Source organism: Ovis canadensis, chromosome X (genome assembly GCF_042477335.2).
Source record: "Ovis canadensis isolate MfBH-ARS-UI-01 breed Bighorn chromosome X, ARS-UI_OviCan_v2, whole genome shotgun sequence".
Taxonomy (NCBI): Eukaryota; Metazoa; Chordata; class Mammalia; order Artiodactyla; family Bovidae; genus Ovis; species Ovis canadensis.
In genome coordinates this window covers 102,801,802-102,818,580 of record NC_091727.1, presented here as the reverse complement: position 1 = coordinate 102,818,580, position 16,779 = coordinate 102,801,802, and the positions used below count along the sequence as shown (strand labels likewise).

The following is a 16,779-nucleotide window of genomic DNA, read 5'->3' as shown; positions in this document are numbered from 1 at the left end:
GCATGTACTTATCTATACATTTGATACTGAAAATAACACCTCTGCTATTTGCAAGCTGAACATCTGGAAGGATAATAGCTAAGCTTCCTTGGTAAGTTCAGCTTCCACATGGCTTGGAAGCCTTATCCACTCTACAGAGACTGTGGATTCAGGATTACATCTGCTGCTCCTAACCCTTGGCATAAGGCCTGATTAGTGTCACTGGTTTGAGAGAGAAAGTAATAATGTCACCATCCCATTTTCTCCAATCTGAAGCCCTCTAGAAACAATTTATCCCAAATAATCAGAGTTCTGCGTTTCTTATGAGAGAAAGGAAAACAACAATAACAGATTTTTCAAGAAATAAGACACAGTTTAAAAACAAAAATAATCAAGTTTCCCAAGACTATTTTTTTTTACTTTAAACCTCTGCTTTATTTATTTATTTATTTATTTTTACTTTATTTTACTTTACAATACTGTATTGGTTTTGCCATACATTGACATGAATCCACCACGGGTGTACATGCGTTCCCAAACATGAACCCCCCTCCCACCTCCCTCCCCATAACATCTCCCTGGGTCATCCCCGTGCACCAGCCCCAAGCATGCTGTATCCTAAATTAACTTAGCACTTTCCTTCATTTCCTTCCAAAGAACAGAGGTCCACAACAGATGTAACCCGAAATGATGCCATTTCAGGAGCCTTGAAAAATTAAATTATTACCATTTTCAGACTACCTAGAGAGACTGCATTCCAACTGCTCCTTGGGATCACTTAGCCAAACATCTCAGTCATCTGTGGCAGAAGTGAGCTCTAGGTTGTACCACCACCATCTGCCCCAGATCCCTCACAAAGTAGAACACGCATACTAGATTCTTCCCTTGGTTTATGACCAAGCCCAGAAATGTGGAGGAGATGCCAGAGCAATCCTACTGGGTTTCCAAGCCCGCTTGAGAAAGTTAATCTTCATTTTCATCAATTGCTAAATGTTCATTTGTGACTTTTGTTGTTTAGAATATTAAGAACTTCTTGGAAAGCTTATCTATACCAATCTCTTCTTAACTTCATACTATTCTCATCCTTGAATCTAAACATTGAATGAACTCAAGAGATTTTCTAATGCATTCCAAAGGACCAATCAATTAATTCTTCAAAATCATCAGAAATTTGAAGATTTAAAGCTATTCATTAATTTTAGCTACCAATCGTTTATTAATACTAGACTCTGTGCTAGGTACTAGGGGTATGTAAATGCTAGGCAGATGGAAATAAATAATACACTATCCTTGCCTTGAAAGTATAAGGTATGTGTGTGTATGCTAAGTTGCTTCAGTTATGCTCAACTGTATGCTCAACTCTTTGCAACCCCATGGACTGTAGCCCACCAGGCTCCTCTGTCTGTGGGACTCTCCAGGCAAGAATACTGGAGTGGGTAGCCATTCCTACTCCAGGGATCTTTCCGACCAGGTGATTGAACTCTGCATTGGCAGGCAGATTCTTTACCACTAGCTCCACCTGCTATTGTTCAGTCACTCAGTCATGTCCAACTCTTTGTGACCCCATGGACTGTAGCTCACCAGGCTCCCCTGTCCATCACCAACTCCTGGAGCTTGCTCAAACTCATGTCCATCAAGTCAGAGATGCCATCCGACCATCTCATCCTCTGTCGTCCCCTTCTCCTCCTGCCTTCAATCTTTCCCAGCATCAGGGTCTTTTCAAATGAGTCAGTTCTTCCCAATGGGTGGCCAAAGTATTGGAGCTTCAGCTTCAGCATCAGTCCTTTCAATAAATATCCAGGGTTGATTTCCTTCAGGATTGACTGATTGGATCTCCTTGCTGTCCAAGGGACTCTCAAGAGTCTTCTTCAGTGCCACAGTTCAAAAGCATCAATTCTTCAACGCTCAGCCTTCTTTATGGTCCAGCTTTCACACCCATATATGACTACTGGTGGCTCAGTGCCACCTGGGAAGCCCTTAAATGCTATACTATATACCTCATAAGTGGGGCTTCCCTGGTAGCTCAGTGGTAAAGAATCCGCCTGCAATGCAGGAGTCACAGGAGACAGGAAATGCAGCTTCGATTCCTGGGTTGGGAAGATCCCCTGAAGAAGGGGATGGCAACCCACGAGTATTCTTGTCTGGAGAATCCCATGGACAGAGAGAATGGCAGGCTACATTCCCTAGGGTCGCAAAGAGTCAGACATGACTGTAGCAACTGAAAACGCATGCACAGCATTTACAAAGCATTTCCAAGTATATTACAATATCCACTTTTTACCACAATCTTCTGAGTTTGGTTCTGCAATCCCCACTTTATAGATGATGAAACTGAGGCAGGCAGAATTTAAGCACTTTCCCACAGTCATGCAAAGCAGAAGTAGTCAACTCAAACTACTATCTCCCAGCAATGGTTTCACTCTAGCTGCCCTCAGCCATATGGCCAAACACACACATTCTCAAAAGTCTTTGAAAGTCAAGTTCATTTTTAAGCTCATTATATTTCTATCAGCTTCTCCTCTCCAAATGGAAAAGTACTGGGAGAAATTGCAGCTAAAGCCAATTGTCTTTTCACCTTTGTCTTGGGGCTCCATAAGGTCAGAGAAGGAAGATGGCTGCTGAGATGCTACCCTGTGGATCTCAGTCATTGAAGCTACCCTAAAATGAATTCTCTACAAGGCAAATTTCATCTTTGGCACTTATTCTTTTGCATTTATTTATTTATTTATTATTTTGCATTTATTTATACTTTGGCATTTATTCTCTAATGTGCAAGATATATGACAGTGAAATTCCTACACTATATGCCTACACTATATGCCATAACTGTTTTAAGTTTCTATTACTAGCACTGCTGGAAGATCATGATCTCTTCTCCAGAAATAATAACAACAACACATATTGCAGGGGGAAAGGGCTAGGGGTTCATATTCAACCTCAAACTCACATGTGCTCCCTGCTCCAACTTTCACAGCTCAGAATCCACTTAGCACATCTCTGGGTTTTACCCAACCCCCTTACTTCTATATCACAGGACAACGGCCTAAACCATAACTACTCAAGCAAAGACTCTTTGGGGACTTATAGGAACCAACCCTAGGTGAAAAGTGATGCTCAGCTTGAAGTTGGCAACTTGAGGTTTCCTGAAATGAAGCCAAGAGCTAAAATTACTGCAAAAAATGTCCAGCCCACTGATTTTTTTTTTGGTCGGATAATAATGTACACTTACACTAGGGGAGGTTTTCCTCTGTCTCTTTCCTGGGAAGAAGTCAAGCATTATATCCAGGAAAAATTGGAACAATGTAAAACCAGAGATATTACGAAAAATTTGGCACCAAACAGAAACCACTCTATTTTTAACACTATATAAAGAAAGACAGATGATAAAGATAAATACATCTAATAAATTAATACACATCCAAATATACCAAGGTTTCTAGATTTACTAATGCCCCTATTACTACCTGGTCACCCATTTTGGACACACTTTAGTGTTACCAACTTCCTTCTTAAATTATGTTCCTCCAAAAGGGACACAACTCTCCAATATGGTTTGATATGTAAAGTGTGCAATCAAACTATCACCTCTCTTTAAACGAATCAATAACTTCTCCCCTATTAACCCAGGATGTATATCCAGAGCAAAATGACTGTCCTTAGTACTTGGTGCAGATGTTTCTTTATTCAGACCCAGACCAAAAACCAATGTGCTTTCTAGGGTCTCTTCAGTAGAAGACTAGACTTTTTTTTTTTTTAAAGGAGAGTATACTTGCAGTTTGGAGAGAGGAATAAATAAACCATTGGGTTCTCTTCAAGGCCTTAAGAATAAAGCAGTCTTATAGAGGCAAGTTACTTTTTTCAAGGTAGTTTTTCCAGCATTGTAAGAATGGCAAAGCCTTCATAAGAACTTTTTAAATTTCTAGGATAAATGTCACACAATGGGTTGGACTCCAAACAGTCTTGGTTTTCAAACACAGGTACCTTAATGTAAAAAGAAAACTGACATTTATGAGATACTTCAAAGTGCATGCCAGGATCTATGATGAACCTGCTCACATATGTTCTCTTATTTAAATTTAACACAACCCTATGTATTTAGGACTATTTTGACTGGTGAGGATACTGAGGTTCAGACAGATTAAGTGACTCAGACAAGATAATATCGCTAGATGAATACCATGGCTTAAATGTAAATGTAGTCATTCTTAACACCAATATCCCTGCTAATTCCACAACATGCTCCAGTCTTGAAAACTGGACATTGGGAGACTTCTGGTTTTGGCTACAACATGTAAAGAGCTTGGAAATTATAAATTGTCATTTCCGTTCTCAACAAGATAATAATGAACAAACTGAAAATCAATTATTCTTAGACTCCTCAGGGAACTGAGGTCACAGGGCAAACTGCTACCTTGAAATCTGGAAAGAAGGGCAAATACAGAGAACCACGGCTGAGATCTGCTAACCTGGAGCAGACACTACTGAAGCCATCAACTACTCAGAACACTTGCACAGTAATTCAGACAAACTGCTAGAGGCTGAACGGGAACTGACTTGAGAGTTAAAAACTCTTGGGTACCCAATTTTCTGGGTCTCCCACATTCCCATGGGATTTACTTCAAGAAAACACACAGAGTTCTCATGGTTAAGATCTAAGAAAAATCTTGGTTTTTGGCAGAGGAAAAGTAATAATTTAGAAATATACCATAAGCATTCTCCAGAACAAATGCCTGTTTTCCAACGGACATAACTTTACCAGAGCTGAATAAACCTAGAAGAAGTGCAGTTAGAGAACTCCAGTCCCCTCTAGCCTTTCTGTAACACCTAAAGGGAGGGGAAAAAGGCTGAAAATTATTATGAGGGTTACAGTCCATGGACTTAAGCCCACTAACAAGCTGATTAATTGTAATATTATACATCACTTCAACTCCCCCCCATACCTTACCATCAGAAAGATACAGATTCTATTTAAGAAGGAGTTCTTAGAGAAATACACCAAAAATAAGTGAAAAAAAAATAGACACCAGAGGAAATGAAAGTCTCTGGCATCTATGACTACAGCAAACAATAAATAGCCCAACTTCAAATCACATTAACATAAAACTTCGCACTAACAGTCTAATTACCTCAGTTCCTACTACCCAATATCATATTCTGCTTTTAACAAACAATTATAAGCCATGCAAAAAGCAAAAAAAAAAAGTCTAAAGAGACAAAGCAATGATCATAACCACACTCAGATATGGCACAGATTTTCAAAATATCAGACACAGAATTTAGAATAACTAGCATTAATATGTTAGAGAAGGCAATGGCACCCCACTCCAGCACTCTTGCCTGGGAAATCCCATGGACGGAGGAGCCTGGTAGGCTGCAGTCCAAGGGGTCGCTAAGAGTTGGACACAACTGAGCAACTTCACTTTTCACTTTCACACATTGGAGAAGGAAATGGCAACACACTCCAGTGTTCTTGCCCGGAGAATCCCAGGGACAGAGCAGCCTGATGGGCTGCCGTCTATGGGGTCGCACAGAGTCGGACAAGACTGAGGTGACTTAGCAGCAGCAGCAGCATTAATATGTTAAGAGCTGTAATAGCTCTTAACATACAAGACATATGGACAACATAAAAGAACATATGGATAATGTAAATACAGAGACAGAAATGCCAATAAATATCAAAAGGAAATGCTAGCAATCAAAAACACAAACAGAAATGAAGTATGCCTTTCATGGGCTTATCAGTATACTGGAAACGACCATGGAAAGAACCAGTGAGCTTAAAGAAATGGTGATATAAACTTCCCAAATGAAAATATGGAGAGAAAAAAACAAACAAGACACATAAAGGAACATCAAAGAACTGTGGGACAAATCAAAAACTCTAAAGTATGTATAATTGCAATTCTAGAAAGAGAAGAAAGACAAAAGAGAGCAAAAGAAATATTTGAGGTAATGATACCAAAAATTTCACAAAATTTATAATGGATACCATCCACAGAGAAACTCAGAGAATTACAAGCAGGTTAAATTCCAAAGTACCTGCTCTAAGGCATATCATATTCAAATGGTAAAAAATCAAAGGCAAAGAGAAAATCTTCTAAGAAGCCAGAGGAAGAAAAAAAAAACATCTTCCCTATAGAGGAACAGTGTAAGAATTACGTTGAACATCTCATCAGAAATCATGCAAGAAAAGAAGAGAGGAAAAGGAAATATCTTGCATTAAAAGAAAAAACAACAAGCTAGAATTCTCTTTCCAGCAAAAGTACCATCAAAAAGGAAAACAAAAAAACTTTCTCAGACAAACAAGAATGGAAGAAATTTGTCATCAGTAGACATGGCTTGTAAAAAAATGTAAAAAATATGTTTTTCAAGAAAAGTACATAGGCCAGAAAATCAGATCTACATAAAGAAAGGAAGAGCATCAGAGAAGGCATATACATAGGGGCAAAATAAAACCTTTTTTTAAAATGATATAACATATAACTTGGTTCACAGTAATAACAGCAATAATGTATTGGTGATTATAGTACATGGACAAGTAGAATGAATATTATAAGGCACTCAAACTACCAGTGAAGCAATTTAGTGTAGACTTGAAAGTGGACTTAAAGTCGTTTAAAAGCATATCGCAAACTGGATAGGAACCACTGAAAATGCTCAAAATGAAGCATAATTGATATACTAAAAGGACAGAAAAAGACGGAATCATTTTTCTCAGGCTTCAGTTAAAGCCTGAGAAGGCAAAAGAAGAGAGGAAGATTAAAAATGACCAAAACAAATAACATGTGTAGTAAACAAAAAGCATTTAAAAATGATGAATATTAACACATTACCTCACTAATCACTTTAAATGTGAATGGTTTAAATACAAAAAGTAAAAGAGATGATCAGAATAAACATAAAAATAAAACCCAACTAGAGACTGTCTAAGGTAACACATCTTCAATATAAAGATACAGATAAAGGGATGAAGAAAGACATATCATACTAACACTAGACAGAAAAAACTGGAATAGCCAAATTAGTTTCAGAGCACACTTTGGAAGAAGGAATATTATCAGAAATAAAAAAAAGAGTGTCATATAATCTGAAGGGTCAATTCTCCAAAAAGATGCAATTCTTTTTTTTTTTAAAGATGTAATTCTTATGTATACAAACCCACAATTATAGCTGGAGACATCAGCACTCATCTATCAATACCTAATAAATCCATCATGCAGAAACTGACTAAAGACATGGTTGAACTGATTAGCATCATCAATGAACTAGATCTAATTGACACTTATGGGATAATTCATCCATCAACAGCAGACTATACATTCTCAGGCTTACTTTGAACATTCAGCAAAACAGACCGTAACACTTGGCCATAAAATACACCTTAACAAATTTAAAAGCTCAGAAATCATACAAATAATGTTCTTAGCCCACAATGAATTTAAATCACAAGTCAGTAACAGAAAGGTAAGACAATATCCAATCCTCTGCAAATTAAGCAACACATTTCAGTACAACATATGGGACCAAAAAAGTCTTAAGAGAAATTTTTAAAAATGTTTAACTAAATGAAAATGACCATTCAACTTACTGAAATTTGTGTGAGGTAGCAAAAGCAGTGTTTAGAGGGAAATTTGTAGCATCAAATGCTTATATTAGCAAAGGAAAAAAGATCTCAGATCAATAAAGTTAAGATTTCACCAAACAAAACTAGAGAATTAAGAGCAATATAAACCTAAAGCAAGTAAAAGAAAACAAATTATAAAAATCAGGGCAAAATTCACTGAAATTGAAAATAAACATCAATAGATAAATCCAATGAAACAAAAATCTAGTTCTTTGAAAAGATGAACAAAATTTTAAAATATCTGGTCAGGCTAATCAAGAATAAAACAAAAGATATAATTTATTAATATTAGAAATGAAAGAGGGGTCATTATTAATAATCATATGAATATTAATAGGATAATATAGGAATATTATGAACAACTCTATGTCCCAGGACTTGGTACACTTGATAAAATGTACCACCAACTGCTTAAAACACAAAAACCACCAAAACTTACAAAATGACAAATAGGCAAACTGAATTATTCTCTTTTCATCAGAGAAATTAAGTGATCAATTAATAAACTTCCAAAAGCAATGCAGGTCCAGAGGGTTTCATAGGTTAATTCTATCAAACATTTAAGGAAGAAGGAATACCAACTCTATACAATCTTTTCCAGAAAATACAACCAGAGAGAACATTTCCTAATTCATTCCATGAGATCATCATTACCCTAAACCAAAACCAGATAAAGGCATTATAAGATGATGCTGTGAAAGTGCTGCACTCAATATGCCAGCAAATTTGGAAAACTCAGCAGTGGCCACAGGACTGGAAAAGGTCGGTTTTCATTCCAATCCCAAAGAAAGGCAATGCCAAAGAACGCTCAAACTACCGCACAATTGCACTCATCTCACACGCTAAAATTCTCCAAGCCAGGCTTCAGCAATACGTCAACCGTGAACTTCCAGATGTTCAAGCTGGTTTTAGAAAGGCAGAGGAACCACAGATCAAATTGCCAACATCTGCTGGATCATGGAAAAAGCAAGAGAGTTCCAGAAACACATCTATTTCTGCTTTATTGACTATGCCAAAGCCTTTGACTGTGTGGATCACAATAAACTGTGGAAAATTCTGAGAGAGATGGGAATACCAGACCACCTGACCTGCCTCTTGAGAAACCGATACGCAAGTCAGGAAGCAACAGTTAGAACTGGACATGGAACAACAGACTGGTTCCAAATAGGAAAAGCAGTACGTCAAGGCTGTATATTGTCACCCTGCTTATTTAACTTATATGCAGAGTACATCATGAGAAATGCTGGGCTGGAAGAAGCACAAGCTGGAATCAAGATTGCCGGGAGAAATATCAATAACCTCAGAGATGCAGATGACACCACCCTTATGGCAGAAAGTGAAGAAGAACTAAAGAGCCTCTTGATGAAAGTGAAAGAGGAGAGTGAAAAAGTTGGCTTAAAGCTCAACAATTCAGAAAACTAAGAGCATGGCATCTGGTCCCATCACTTCATGGGAAATAGATGGGGAAACAGTGGAAACAGTGTCAGACTTTATTTTTGGGGGCTCAAAAATCACTGCAGATGGTGATTGCAGCCATGAAATTAAAAGACACTTATTCCTTGGAAGAAAAGCTATGACCAACCTAGACAGCATATTCAAAAGCAGAGACATTACTTTGCCAACAAAGGTCCATCTAGTCAAGGCTATGGTTTTTCCAGTGGTCATGTATGGATGTGAGAGTTGGACTGTGAAGAAAGCTGAGTGCCAAAGAATTGATGCTTCTGAACTGTGGTGTTGGAGAAGACTGTTGTGAGTCCCTTGGACTGCAAGGAGATCCAACCAGTCCATTCTGAAGGAGATCAGCCCTAGGTGTTCTTTGGAAGGAATGATGTTGAAGCTGAAACTCCAGTACTTTGGTCACCTCATGCGAAGAGTTGAATCACTGGAAAAGACTGATGCTGGGAGGGGTTGGGGGCAGGAGGAGAAGGGGATGACAGAGGATGAAATGGCTGGATGACATCACCGACTCAATGGACGTGAGTTTGAGTGAACTCCGGCAAATGGTGATGGACAGGGAGGCCTGGCGTGGTGCGATTCATGGGGTTGCAAAGGGTTGGACACGACTAAGCGATTGAACTGAACTGAAGAAAGGAAAGCTAGATACCAATATTTCTCACAAATATAAATGCAAACATCCACAATAAAATATTAGTAAATAAGCTCATATAATCCATCATATTAAAGGGCTATAAAGAAGAAAAATCACATGATTGTACCAATAGGTACAGAAAAAGCATTTATCAAAATCCAACACCATTCATGATAAAAACTTTCAGTTAACTAGAAATAGAGGGGAACTTTCTCTACTTGATAAAGTAATTTACAGCTAATATCATACTTAATGGTGAGGAACTAGAGGCTTGCTCCCTAACTTAAGATAAGGGAACAAGGCAAGGATGTTCCTTTTATTGCTTCTATTTAATATCGTATTTAAAGTCCTACCTAACACATTAAGACCAGAGAAGGCAATGGCACCCCACTCCAGTACTCTTGCCTGGAAAATCCCATGGGAGGAGGAGCCTGGTGGGCTGCAGTCCATGGGGTCACTAAGAGTCAGACATGACTGAGCGACTTCACTTTCACTTTTCACTTTCATGCATTGGAGAAGGAAATGGCAAACGACTCCTGTGTTCTTGCCTGGAGAATCCCAGGGATGGTGGAGCCTGGTGGGCTGCCGTCTATGGGGTTGCACAGAGTTGGACACGACTGAAGTGACTTAGCAGCAGCAGCAGCAGCAGCAGTAATCAAGATGGCATAAAGCTAAAGTGTTAGTCAAGCAGTAGTGTCTGACTCTTTGCAACCCCATGGACTGTAGCCTGCTAGACTTTTCTGTCTATGGAAGTCTCCAGGCAAGAATACTGGTTGGGTCGCCATGCCTTCCTCCAGGGATCTTCCCAATGCAGAGCTTGAACCTGGGTCTCTTCTGTCTCCTGCATTGCAGGCAGATTCTTCACTGTCTGAGCCACCAGGGAAGCCCCCAAGACAAGAGTGTTAGCAAAAGAATAAAGAAATAGATCAATGGAACTGAATACAAAACCTCGAAATAGACTGACAAAAAGAAGAAAGGCAATGCAATGAAAAAAAGATAGTGTTCTCAACAAATAGTTCTGAAACAACAAGACACTTACATGCAAAGAAATAAATCTTAGATACAGACCTTACACTCTTCATAAAAATTAACCAAAAAGGACTATAGACCTAAATATAAATTATAAAACTTGTAGATGATAACATGGGAAAAGATCTTGATTATTCTGAATTTAGCAATTAGGTTTTAGATGGAATATCAAAAGTACAATACATGAAATAAACAATTGATAAGCTGGAATTTATTAAAATTTAGAACATTTGTTTTGTTAAAAGAATAAAGAGACAAACATCTGTTAGGAGAATGGAAAAACAAATCACAGCCTGAGAAAATATTTGCAAAATATATCTGATAAAGGACTTATATCCAAAATAAACAAAGAACTGTTAAAATTTAACAATAAAAAACAAACAATTCATTTTAAAACAGACAAAAGATCTGAACAAACATCTCATCAATGAAAATATGTAGATGGCAAATAACCATAAGAAAATATGCTCAATATCTTATGCCATTAGGGAACTGCAAACTAAGCCCACAATGAGATACCAATACACAGCTATTAGAATGGCTAAAATCCTTAACACTGACAATACCAAATGCTGACGAAGATGCAGCACAACACTGCTGATGGGAATGCAAAGTAGCAAAGTCACTTAAGAAGACAGTTTGGCAGTTTATTACCAATAAAATTATGATCCAGCAATTGTGCTCCTAGATATTTGTTGGATCAAACTGAAAACAAGTTCACAAAAAGCTATGCATGAATGTTTATACAGTCTTTATTTATAATCAACTAGAAACAAGCAAGATGCCCTTCAAAGGATAAACAGTGGTATATCCACCCATGGAATACTATTTAGCAATAAAAAGAAATGAGCTATCAAGCCACAAAGAGACTTGGAAGAGTCTTAGATCATTTATTGTTAAGTAAAAGAAGCCAGTTCTAAAAAGTTGTATACCATATGATTCCAACTATTTGACATTCTGGAAAAGGCAAAACTATTGGGAAATTACGATCAGTAACCAGGGATTTGAGGATGGTGGAGGGGCGGGAAGAAAGAGTAAATAGGTGAAGCATGAATATTATTAGGATGGTAACAGAGTTCTGTACGATATACTAATCGAGGATACAAGACACAATGCATTTGTTAAAACCCACAGAATTGTGAAATGGAGGAAATTTTAAAGTAAACTATGGACTTCAATAAATAATAATATTGATAATCACTAATTACAAGAAATATATTAATGCTAATAATATTAATAATAGAGGAAACTGTGTGCAAGGAAATGGAAGCAAATAGGACCTCTGTATTATCTGCTTGACTTTTGCTTGAATGTAAAACTGTTCTTTAAAAAAGTCTACTAATTTTTCATATGAGAAAAACTGAACCTTGGAAATTAGTACTTGATGGAACTAGTGACTAGAACCACTGAAAAGTGTTAACTCACTCCCTCTGCTCAATCTGCTTTGACATTTCTTTCAAGAGTTAGGGAGTTGTATCATACAAATAGATGTCATATGGCATCAGTGTAATTTTAATTGGAAAAACCACTGGAAAAAGTTAATGGACCAAAATACCCAAATAGGTAACACATGTCAATGCTACTTTTGAATAATGAATGATTTTTTTAAAATCAACCACATAAAAAATACAAGTTTAGGTGGTAAGAAAGGCTCCCACATTTTTCGCAGTAGTTAATATAGAGGATACTAGAAGTTCTGCTGCAATTTCTATTGAACTTTTCTGGAATTTTATGTTCCACATTAATTTAGATAGAATTGACAAGCTTAGAAATAAGTTGCTATTACACATGAACCATTGGCTGGTGCAGGTCCATGACCAGACTGTAAATGCATGTAGCCTTGCATTCTAAGTCTCACATGCTAGACTTCTAAATATCAATACAAGGTACATGAACTGGAAATAAAGAAATAAATGAAAGAAAACATGAAGGAAACATTTTTAAGGGCTATCATATATATCATTTCTTAGATAGATGGATAGATATAACATAGATAGATATGATGAATTTTCCCCCCAAAGACTATTCCAGACCAGAGAAGACAATTAAAATGATTCACTCAAAGGATCTCCAGAAACAAAGATGAATATCCATAGCTACTAGGAAATTTATGACTCTTGCAACAGTTGACCACCTTTTGCCCCATTAGCCCAATTAGTTCTTATTCTTCACCCTCTGTTAGCTTTTCTGAAAAACTACTTTGTTTTAACCTTCTGTACATTCTGATTCATGTAGTCAATCATTTTTCTCTCCTCACATATGCTGGTTGAAAGCATAGACCAAATTTGTGGTCTACCTCTATCAAGCATAGTAAACTTCATGTCATACATTTTGTGTCACAACCCTAGCCCTCATTCCATGTTACTTCCCTACCTGCATTCTTCCCTTTGCCTAATTATTCCCATGTATTTTAGATCTTGCTTTTACTATGTGCCCCTTTGTAGAGTACTTTAAACTCTGAAAAGAGATTAAAAAAGGAGAAGGTAGGATATAAATAAATAGGTAGGTAGATAAATAAGGAGAAGGAGAAAAAGAGCAGCTATACCTACTACTTCAAGACAAAATATTATTTCAACAATGTATTCTTGTGAGTTTTAGTTTTAGTAGCAATGATAGAAATGTTTGTATTCATAAATGCCAGACACTTCCCAGGGGCTCATTAGCAGGCCAACACTGTCTTCCCTTACAGTTGTCAGGGCCTGAGATTCAATCTGCATACGTGATCCTTTCAAAACCTTTTATCCTTCTGCCCTTTTATTATATCTTAAAACGTTGATCAAGTATATATAACAATGTTGAAGCTGGGTAGGTATGAACAAGGCTGACTTCACCATGGCTTGGAATATGTCTGTTTTCACATTGGATTCAGGAACAAGCCACCTTGAGAAATCAGGAAAGTGGCTTAACAGAAGAATATAAGGGAATTCCAGATATTGAGTTTAAGAATAATTTCTCCCGGAACTCATTTTACTGTGGACACACCAAGAATAACTCTGATTCTTATGTGATAATCTTGTGGTCCAGCATTTTTCATGCTAGACCATACCTTGCCCTTTATCTTGGTGAGTAAGTTCTAAGACTCAAGTTTCAGTCTTTTTTTCATTTTTCTGTCTCCCAGGCTTTCACTTGAAGAAGCCAATCCTTGATTAATTAGGAAATATTCTTACATATTCAAGGTTGCCATGGCTAATAAATGACTCCTACAAAAAGAGGCATCAAGGTCACGTTCTTAGATCTTGTAGTTTACTCTTTACAACAGAAAGTCTGAGAGTATCCAAGGAAGTCAAGTTTTGTATGTAGTTCCTCCCAGAATCCACAGTTACTTTATTAAAGTCCCCAGAGCTCACCAAATCATTCTACTTAACGAAAATATTTTAGTAAAAATAAAAGTCCCCCCCCACCTCAAAGAGTTTATGGGACATGGATTGCTCCAAACAAACAGTCACAAGAATGGCTTATGTCTTAGCCAAACAAAAAAAAAATCATTAAGACATTCTAGGTTTGGCTATTATCTTCTCAGCTTGTGAAATTTTCTTTTTGTGACAAAGAGATTCAAGGGATTATATCTCATAGAGTACCTGAAGAACTATGGATGGAGGTCCGTCACACTGTACAGAAGGCAGTAATCAAGACCAATCCCAAGAAAAAGAAATGCAAAAAGACAAACTGGTTGTTCGAGGAGGCCTCACAAATAGCTGAGAAAAGAAAAGATGCAAAAGGCAAAGGAGAAAAGGAAAGATATACCCATCTGAATGTAGAGTTCCAAAGAATAGCAAGGAGAGATAAGAAAGCCTTCCTCAGTGATCAGTGCAAAGAAATAGAGGAAAACAATATAATGGGAAAGACTAGCGATCTCTTCAAGAAAATTAGAGATACCAAGGGAACATTTCATGCAAAGATGGGCTCAACAAAGGACAGAAACCGTATGGACCTAACACAAGCAGAAGATGTTAAGAAGATGTGGCAAGAATACACAGAACTGTACAAACAAAATCTTCATGACCCAGATCACCACGATGGTGTGATTACTCACCTAGAGTCAGACATCCTGGAATGCAAAGTCAAGTGCACCTTAGGAAGCATCACTATGAACAAAGCTAGTGGAGGTGATGGAATTCCAGTTCAGCTATTTCAAATCCTAAAAGATGATGCGGGCAAAGTGCTGCACTCAATATGCTAGCATATTTGGAACACTCAGCAGTGGCCACAGGAATGGAAAAGGTCAGTTTTCATTCCAATCCTAAAGAAAGGCGATGCCAAAGAATGTTCAAACTACCAGACAATTGCACTCATCTCACACACTAGCAAAGTAATGTTCAAAATTCTCCAAGCCAGGCTTCAACAGTACATGAATTGTGAGCTTCCAGATGCTCAAGCTGGATTTAGAAAAGGCAGAGGAACCAGAGATCAGATTGCCAACATCCATTGGATCATAGAAAGAACTACACCAAACCCTTTGACTGGATCACAACAAACTGGACAATTCTTAAAGAGATGGGAATACCAGACCACCTGACCTGGTTCCCAAGAAGTCTGTATGCAGGTCAAGAAGCAACAGTTAGAACTGGACATGGAACAACAGACTGGTTCCAAACAGGAAAAGGAGTATGTCAAGGCTGTATACTGTCACCCTGCTTATTTAACTTCTATGCAGAGTATATCATGAGAAATGCCAGGCTGGATAAAGCACAAGCTCGAATCAAGATTGCCAGGAAAAATATCAATAACCTCATATATGCAGATGACACCACCCTTATGGCAGAAAGTGAAGAACTAGAGAGCCTCTTGATGAAAGTGAAAGCAGAGTGAAAAAGTTGGCTTAAAACTCAACATTCAGAAAACTAAGATCATGACATTCTGTCCTGTCACTTCATGGCAAATAGGTGTGGAAACAATGGAAACAGTGACAGACTTTATTTATTTTGGCTCCAAAACTGTAGACGGTGACTGCAGCCATAAACATAAAAGACGCTTGCTCCTTGGGAGAAAAGTAATGATCAACCTAGACAGCATATTAAAAAACAGAGACATTACTTTGCTGACAAAGGTCCATCTAGTCAAAGCTATGGTTTTTCCAGTAGTCATGTATGGATGTGAGAGTTGGACTGTAAAGAAAGCTGAGAGCTGAAGAATTAATGCTTCTGAACTGTGGTGTTAGAGAAGACTCTTCAGAGTCCCTTGGACTGCAAGGAGATCCAACCAGTCCATCCTAAAGGAAATCAGTCCTAAATATTCATTGGAAGGACTGATGTTGAAGCTGAAACTCCAGCACTTTGGCCACCTGATGCGAAGAGCTAACTCATTGGAAAAGACCCTGATGCTAGGAAAGATTTGAGGGCAGGAGGAGAAGGGGACGACAGAGGATGAGACGGTTGGATGGCATCACCAACACGATGGACGTGAGTTTGAGTAAGCTCCAGGAGTTGGTGATGGACAGGGAGGCCTGGTGTGCTGCAGTCCAGGGGGTTGCAAAGAGTTGGACACGACTGAGTGACTAAACTGAATCATAATTCCATGAATCAGGGATAAAGAATTTCTGAACTTCCTACTGTTACTAACCATACTTGAGGAAAATAAAAATAGTCTTTTATGGAACTACTGAATGAAAGATTTTGCTGAATAAAGAGGGAATAGCTTCATTTAAAGGTTTTAATGCAAAGATTCCGGTAGTACCTTTATCTATTAAAAACCTGTATTTCAAAAAATAAAAACAAAATTTAAAAAAATCTATATTTCTTTTCAATATACCTTTATATGTTGAAAAGAAAGAGCACAACAAGGGGATTTTTCTGTTGATATTAGGACAATTAATGTATTTGTTTGATACAGTCTCAGTCTTATTTGCTCTTTCCTCCTTTAACCAATAAGACACTAAATGAGTAACTTACTGCTGGGCATACACACCGAGGAAACCAGAATTGAAAGAGACACATGTACCCCAATGTTCATCGCAGCACTGTTTATAATAGCCAGGACATGGAAACAACCTAGATGTCCATCAGCAGATGAATGGATAAGAAAGCTGTGGTACATATACACAATGGAGTATTACTCAGCC

At 37.8% G+C, this 16,779-nt stretch overlaps 1 protein-coding gene across 1 annotated transcript in view; it reads right to left on the bottom strand.

Annotated features, from left to right (window-relative positions):
* The window catches only part of GPC3 (glypican 3), a 456,698-nt gene that overhangs the window by 223,793 nt on the left and 216,126 nt on the right, over positions 1–16,779 (bottom strand). The gene's annotated exons all lie outside the window — the stretch shown is intronic.